The sequence below is a fragment of the Aristolochia californica genome, unplaced genomic scaffold (assembly GCF_029961685.1).
Source record: "Aristolochia californica isolate CCGP_79_NKW_82.1479 unplaced genomic scaffold, dmAriCali1.0.hap1 SCAF_12, whole genome shotgun sequence".
Classification (NCBI taxonomy): Eukaryota; Viridiplantae; Streptophyta; class Magnoliopsida; order Piperales; family Aristolochiaceae; genus Aristolochia; species Aristolochia californica.
Genome location: NW_027181793.1, coordinates 20043144 through 20051448, shown reverse-complemented (window position 1 = coordinate 20051448; position 8305 = coordinate 20043144).

The following is an 8305-nucleotide window of genomic DNA, read 5'->3' as shown; positions in this document are numbered from 1 at the left end:
TCTTGTTATTAGGTGGACTCACCCCATCAGATGTTTTGTTGTTGAGCAGAACATGGACTCGGAGCAATATGTGGAGACATCAAGCCATATACTATGTTATCCTATGATTTTGGGGCTATTGATGTAATTTGTAGAAATATGCTCTTCAACAAAATCCACAACCTATAAAAAGTTTGTCATTTGGAGGGTTTCATTATGATGGACTAGGAAAAACCCTTGGACCATGTAAATCTATTTTTTATTTTTCTTTAATTTTTATTTGTTGTTTTTATTGTATCATGACAGGACAATCACAATTAATTTGTTATTGTTCAGTATTGTCATTTTCTCTAGTAGATTGAGTCATAATAGTGCTCCATGGAAAAAACTGATCTGGTGAAGGAAAACTTGTCCTTTCTCACTAACAAAGCATAGAAACAATGCTTTGTTAAGGAAAAGAACAAGCATAGTCATTTTCAGACATAAAGGCAAAGAAGATTTGAGCATTGAGGAGAAGCCGATTATGTTAGAAACTTATCGCCCTAAATCATGGTTGGGAGGTGCAAGATGATACATCATGTTGATTGAATCTATCATCAAGTCAATTGGATCGCGACTATTGATGATTTGCTTGACATCATCAGAATCTCCCATCAAGTCAACCCGATCTTCCCCAGTTAATCATGTCAAAAGCTTCAATTGGTTGATAAAAGTTGACATATAAGCCACTCTAATATCATCAAGTTGATCGTGTACAAATTGAGTGGACTAGATCTGCCATCAAGTTAATATTATCTTTCATTAAATTGACCTAGCGACTCACATAACTCAAAACCCAATATGATTTTCTATATTTTTTATCATATCTTCCTCTTCAGTGCTTTCAATGAATATACTACCTTGATGACAATCAAGGTCAATGCTTCAAATTGTTTTATATGGAAAGACAGGTTGAAACAACAATAGTCAAGAGTTATGGATTGACAAAGCATATTGATGGAAAACAATTAAGCAATATGAACTTGATGACAAGGGCAAATTGAGAGAATGTATTGTCCAAAACCCTAAGGGTCTATTTGGAACCCTTGGAAAATAAAATAAAATGAGAATTTGACCATTATTATTCCTAAAAATAGCTAGTAAAAACAAGATAATGATCAAATTCTCCTTTTCACTAACTATTTTTGGAAATAATAATGGTCAAATTCTCATTTTCTTTCTTTTTCTTTTCTTTTCCATGGGGTTCCAAACAAACCTTAAATGTCTAGATTGGGCCACCAATGACATTAGAGCATCATGATGGATCAAAGCGATCATATTTGAAGAGATATTGCCCTAAATAGTCAATGTTGGTAGTGCTTACTAGTTATGAACTAGGTTAAAGACTTTCAACTCTATGTATATTGAAGCCCAAAGTAACGTATATCAAGAAACATGTGCTAACACTTAAAAAAGGTTTCAAGTCCATCCAAGACTTCTATAATGATGTCAAGCTCATTTGTGATTAACTCATGGCACTTGGCAAATCAATTGAGAATAGTGGTCAGGTAAAGTATAAGTTAGATGGATCAATGAAAAGTATCAAGGCTAGACCAGTAGCAAAAGACTTCAATTAGTAATATAGGCTAGACTATGACATGCCATATATTCCTTTTGAGAAAATAGTGAGAATCTGCATTGTCTTCTCATAAGCCATTGAGCTCAGATGGACATTGGATTATTCAGATGAAAAACTGCATTCTTGAGTGGTGAATTAAAAAGAAGAACCATACATAGAGCAATAGCAAGGTTCTGCTATGAAGATCTAAAAGTCCTGTACATAAACTTAAGCTATCAAATTATAGTTTAGAATAGATTTTTCAAACTTAGTTTCAATGTTTTGATGATGTTATTGTTAACTAAGTGTTAACTCCCTTCTTGATTTTTATGATATCAAAACTTAATTGAGCTAATAATTGTAATTTAAACATTTCGGATGCATTTCCATCAAGAGACACAAAACTCAAATGTCTAAGCAATGAACCAACACAAGCTTGAAAAAGTGTTCCTTGGAAGCTGAGAATTGAAGACAAGAGTTTAGGAAGTATAGAAAAATATCAAAATCAGTCTATGTAAGAGAGGTGCTCAATTCTTCCAAAACTTGAGGTACAAATGTAAATTTTAAAGCTTTAGGACATATTTGCATTCAAACATGCTTTTACGAAAGCATATATACATTTCACTCATGTTAGAATTACTTAAGATTACAAAATTCCATGCTTTAAAATTTTACATAGTGAACAAGTATTGGACTGATCAATCACCACCTACCAATGATCGATCAACCAGAAGTATATAGGACAAAAATATAAAGCATGATCGATTAACTAAGAACGATTGATTGATCATCTAGAACAAAGCCAATTGTGCAATAAAGCATGATCGATCAATCCAACTAGAACGACCGATCAATATTGTCCAGGCAAAACGAAATCATATTAATTGATTGATCGCCCTCCTCAGATTGATTGATTATAAAGAACTTAGCCAACTAGGGACATCAAGCATGATCGATCATAGCAAAGTCGTCAATCGATCATACTTGCTATGCACTACCAATAAGAATTTTGATTGATCGATCATACCCTGTACATTGATTGATCAACTTAAAATGTCAAACCTAATGAGAAGATATTGATCGATCATTCCATCAATCAATAAGTAAATTGATGACAAAATATGGTCATTACGCAGGATTGATCAATTAATCACTTTATATTGATTGATTGATCAATGTGAAATCATTTTTTTTGCAAATGAGTGAAAAAAGGCTAGTTTGGCATGGAGAAATAAATACCACACCAAATCTCTCATTGAGAAGTTAATGAGGTTTTATTGGCATACCTATTATAATTCATTAGCATTCTCTTAAAACTCCTCCTTAAGTTCTACTTTGAGAAAGAGATAGTCTATTTTGCATATCTCTTCCTTTCCTTTCTCAACTCCAACTCCTTTCATTCATATTAGTCAAGTTCTCATCTACTCCATTGTGTATCAAAGGGTAGAAGCTTGGAACAATCAAGAAGAAGGTTACCCGTCCATATTTTAAAGGGTATTGCTTTTACGTTTCTTTGTAATTTTTTATTTATTGATAGGTTCATCTAGAACCTTATTAAATCTAGATAAATAGGCCTACTAGAGCTAGAATCTAGTAACCTCCTTGAGAGATTGTACCGTAATCATGTATTTGAGTATTGAAGGAGAGATGAAATCTTTATCTTGTAATTCCTAGCTAATAGAGTAATGAAAATTTTCAAGCACCGGTTCTTGGGCATTGAATACCAACAAGGAAATATCAATAACAAAACTTCTGGTGTTTAATTGTGGTGTATTGTATCTCCTTATTTTTATTTTTGTTTACTTTGTCTTCCACACACTTTAAGTTAAAAAAATTAAAACTCAATTCACCCCCCTCTTGAGAAGCTACCTGGACCAACAATTATGTCTACTAGTGGTTCTAATCAAGTAAATGAAGATGAATCCTTGTTCATCTATAAGCACTGTAATAGTAAATTCGAGTATTTTTTTATATGTAGATGGCAAGAGCATTATTACTAATGATATTAAGGTATATTTGAAATTAAGGGAATTCTAAATGAAAATTTCAAAATAAAAAACTTGGGTTTGTTAAGATATTTTCTTCGGATCAATATAAATAGGAGTCTCATATGAATGAAATTATCACTACAAATATGTGTCTCATGTCATGGACTAAGCTAGAATGAGCAATTGCAAGCAATTCTAAGATGTACGGTACAAAGTAAGAAACTACATAGAGATGATGATCAATGTTTGCACATCCGTAAATTACAAAAGCATAGTTGGAGTGATGATCAATGTTTGCACATCCGTAAATTACAAAAGCATAGTTGGAGTCCTTATGTATTTGAAACTTAGTAGACTTGATCTTACATATGCAGCAAATCAAGTATGTCAGTATATGCAATATCCATAGTTTGAGCATTGAGTGGCATTAAATGAATAATCTTTAATGCTAAAGGAACTTTGAATGGAAGCATTCATTTTGTGAAGGATGACGCAAATTTTGTATTAGTTTGGCAATCATGATAGTGTTGAAGAGCAAGTATGGAAGAGTCTCACCTGATTCTCACAACAAGAAGTCTTACGGAGCCAGAATTATCATGGAAGGAGGTCTCATAGAATAATTTTATTTCATAGAATAATCTTTTATTTGTGTTCAGTTGTTCAATTCTTCTAGGACTTTTAGTGTTTGACTTTGAGTGTAACTGGGATAAGGGTAGTTTAATTGTAATTATATTCTACTTGTTTCCTCTACTATAAATAGAGGCTCATGTACTTAAGTTATATCAAGTTAGTGAAGTTTTACTTTTTTTCTAGAAATTCAATAGAAAGCATACTCAGTTTCTTATAGGTTGCAGATTCAGATACAATACTTGTTTGTTTATGGCTTTTGTATTTATTTTGGAAGTCACCTTATTTTATGGCACAATAAGAAACAACGAACTTAGATCCAACATTGAAGTAGAATATAGATCTCTTGCTAGTATTGTAGCAGAAGTGGCGTGGATTCAAAAAGTAATACATCTCTTAATGGGGTTTAATGGTTGTTCTCAAGTTTATTTTTATAATAAGATTTTCTTTGACATCACAATGAATCCAAATTTTTCATAAGCAAACAAAATATATGAAAATTAATTGTCACCCTATACAAGAGAAATTTGACAACAATGAGGTGAAGTTAGTATTGTCCCATTGAAGAACAAACTACAAATATATTCTCCAAAGGCTTTAGTTGTCAATAGTATAAGCATTTCAAGAGCAAAATCATGTAGTGTTATTCCTAACATGAGCAGCCACCTATGAGTCTTGTGTGTGTCAAGTAGAAATAGACCTAGGGTGCAATGATGTGGAGATAGTAGGCCGCACATTGTGTATTCCCACGACCCTGTTTTGGGCGCTTTGTTGTAATTTGTAAAAATATGGTACTTGTAAAATACACCCCATAAAACAACAAGTTTGTCATTTGGAAAGTTTCATTACAGTGGACTAGAGAAAACTCCTTACCCACATAAATCTATTGTCTTTCTCCATTTGTTTTGTTTTTTATTTGTTCTTTTCACAAACAATTTTGCAATTGCAACTTGTTTATTTCTACTCAATTTAATGAAAAATGTTAAGCATATTGCTTACCTTCTAAAAGACATTTATAGTCTTATGTGGATAATGAGTTGGTCATCTACCTTAGGTTTTACTATATGATGGGGGAGATAACCACCTTTTCTTCTAGCTAAAAGCAGGAGTGAGTAGGGTGTCACTCCTCAAGGGCAGTGTGTTCTCCCTTCCTTATTTGTCGACATCAAGAGGCTCATCAGCCATGTTTCCAACAAACAAAAAAGGGGAGGGGTCCTCCCCCTTTCTCTACATGTTGATATAGTGGAAGAGGAAGATGGAGGAAGGGAAGAAGCCACATCCCCCATTTTTATCAATTTTTGGGGCTAATGACTCCCCTCTTGGTAGCAACCAAAAAAAGAAGAGGTAGGCCAATCACTCTGCCCTTTTTTATATGTGCATGAAAGAGGTGTCCATTCTTCTCTATGCATAGGTAGGTTGGAGGAGTCACCCTCTTTATAAGACTAAGAAATAGAAACTGAAGGGGAAGAAGTAGGTCTTCCTCCCTCTTTTTTTAGAGAGTGAAGTTCCTATTAGGAATTTCTCTTCTCTATAAAATTAGGGTCCTTCACCACTAGTGAAACCTATTATTGTAATAACAAAAATGGGTCCAATATTTTTGGAGACATCACTTATAAAAATTATAAGCCCCCAATGAAGTGGTGATATATGAGTTGATACATGTTTTTGCACATGAATATGTGTCACAAATGAAGAATAATACAAGCATAATGTAAAATAATGTAACACTGGTTTGTGCTCTATTGTGAGGGAATAACTCCATAGAAGCTGATGGCAATTCTTGTTGTCAGGTGGCAAATCAATTCCTGCCAAATTCAGTGGTTAAGTGCCATTAATGTTCTAATTGTAGCAACAACCTTTTCTCTTGGGAAGTGAGGGTGGTGGTAAGATGCGGTGATGGCAAGCAATTTGAGCACATGAAAGTGGAGAATTGATTATCAATTTTTTTAGTTTTATGAAAATGGTTTTCTCTTGGGACTTTTACCCAAATACCAGATTTAAAAATTTTATTTATCTAAATAAAGACTTTTCAAACTTATTTCCCAAACTACCAGATTTCGGTGTTTAAAATCCATGCGAAATCGGTCAACTTCCCACGTTACTAAGGTTCTCCACATTGACCCATCCATTAAAACCTAAAATTCCGAGTAAGAAGAGGAAAGACGGAAGAGAGTTGGGGACTTAACAGACAGGCTAATGTCATACCACATGGACAAGCTTCGCTAATGCAGGAAGTTAAAATCCGGAAGTTTGGGAAATAAGTTTGAAAAATTTTTATTTAGGTAAATAAAAAAATTTAAATCTTGTAATGGGGTAGAAGTCCCTTTTCTCTTTTTTCAAGAGATCTAAATGAAGTACACATGATTACACTCTTTTTCCTTTTGTTTTATTGTTATTTAAGAAAAATTATTGACAAATATAACTAAAAAGTTATTTTTTTGGGTGTTCCAATTATAATATTTAGATTTTAGTCTAATTTAAACACATTGATGGTACTAAAGTGTAAAGCAAAGGTATTATTATTTAATAATTTAAATACCATAGCTCCTCACATTAACTGCCCTAAGGATTTTTTAGAAAAATATTGGATTTCAAACTTTTTTAAAAGGAGTTTCATTTTGGACCCGTTAGTGCCCTGGGTTGGAAATTTATATCCTATGGCAAGATAGAAATACTTTCCTAAGAAACCTTGAGATAAAATCCTATTACTGAAACTACATGGAAATTTTTTGAAATTTTCAAGAAAAAATAAATGGACTTGCTTTTTTTAAGGAAATAAACAAAAATTAATAATCAAATTTATACATTATCATACTTATCTAATAAATTTTTATTAAAATAAAATATCAAATACAAAATTGTTCAATGATGAAAGTATTATAGCATCAATTGTCAAATACTTATTCAAAAAATTTCATATGGTTTTCTGGACCATCTTAGTTGAAAATTCTTACCTAGAAAATTACATGGATTTCTTAGATTTTATTGGTAATAATTTTCATCTAGAAAAATGTTTTCAAAAAACATGAGGTACTAAGGTTGTGTTTGGAACATAGAAAGTGGAGAGAAAAGAAAAGAACGAGAAAAGAAAAGAAGTTTTTTTTTTTTCTTGTTTGGATGTCCATGGAAAATGAGAGAAAAAATGTTTCTTTTGTTTGGATACATGTGGAAAATGAAAATGAAAAGAAAATTAGTAAATTTTAAATTTTTGATGATTAAAATTCTCTCAAGTTTCTATTTTTTCTCTCTCCAAATTCCATCATTTTATGAGAGAAAATGATTTTCTCACTTATTTTCTTTTCTCTCAATGATTCTCTGCTGCCAAACAACAAAAAATAATTTTCTCACCCATTTTTTTTTTTTTTTTTTGTGGGTTCAATGCAGGCTTTAATGGTCCCCGGAAAGAAATATTTTTCCAACATTTACTGGATAAAGATACTAACAAGCTTTAAAGTTTTTTATTTATCACTGTTTTATAAAAAAATGTTGATTTACTTCAAAAAGCAGCCTAAAAACCCTATGCCAAACGGATTAGTGGACTTATGTGGTAGTTTTTAGTGTAAAACACCCGAATTAGCAAATACTAAGCCAATTCATGAAAAATAAATAAATCGATAGAGCCATTACATAGCGGCAGTCTGAGACGCCCATCACCGAGCAGGATCCAGAGCTAATACATTAGTTATTTCTTGGTTTGAAAAGCTCCAGAGACGAGGCTTTGGATGCTCTCCGGCCGTCTCTTTTGACTATTGACTCGTTCCTATTCGCATAACTCCACTACGAGATCATTTTGGTGCATTAAACCTGGACGTTTTTGTTACTGCTGCTGCATTTGTTTGTTGAATTCATCGTTGTAATAGAAGTTGATGAGACCTTTCAATAGAGAGAGAGAGAGAGAGAGAGAGAGAGAGAGAGCTCTCCGGCCGTCTCTTTTGACTATGCCTCGTTCCTATTCGCATTACTCCACTACGAGATCATTTTGGTGCATTAAACCTGGACATTTTTGTTACTGCTGCTGCATTTGTTTGTTGAATTCGTCGTTGTAATAGAAGTTGATGAGACCTTTAAATAGAGAGAGAGAGAGAGAGAGAGAGTGAGAGAGAGTGAGAGTACG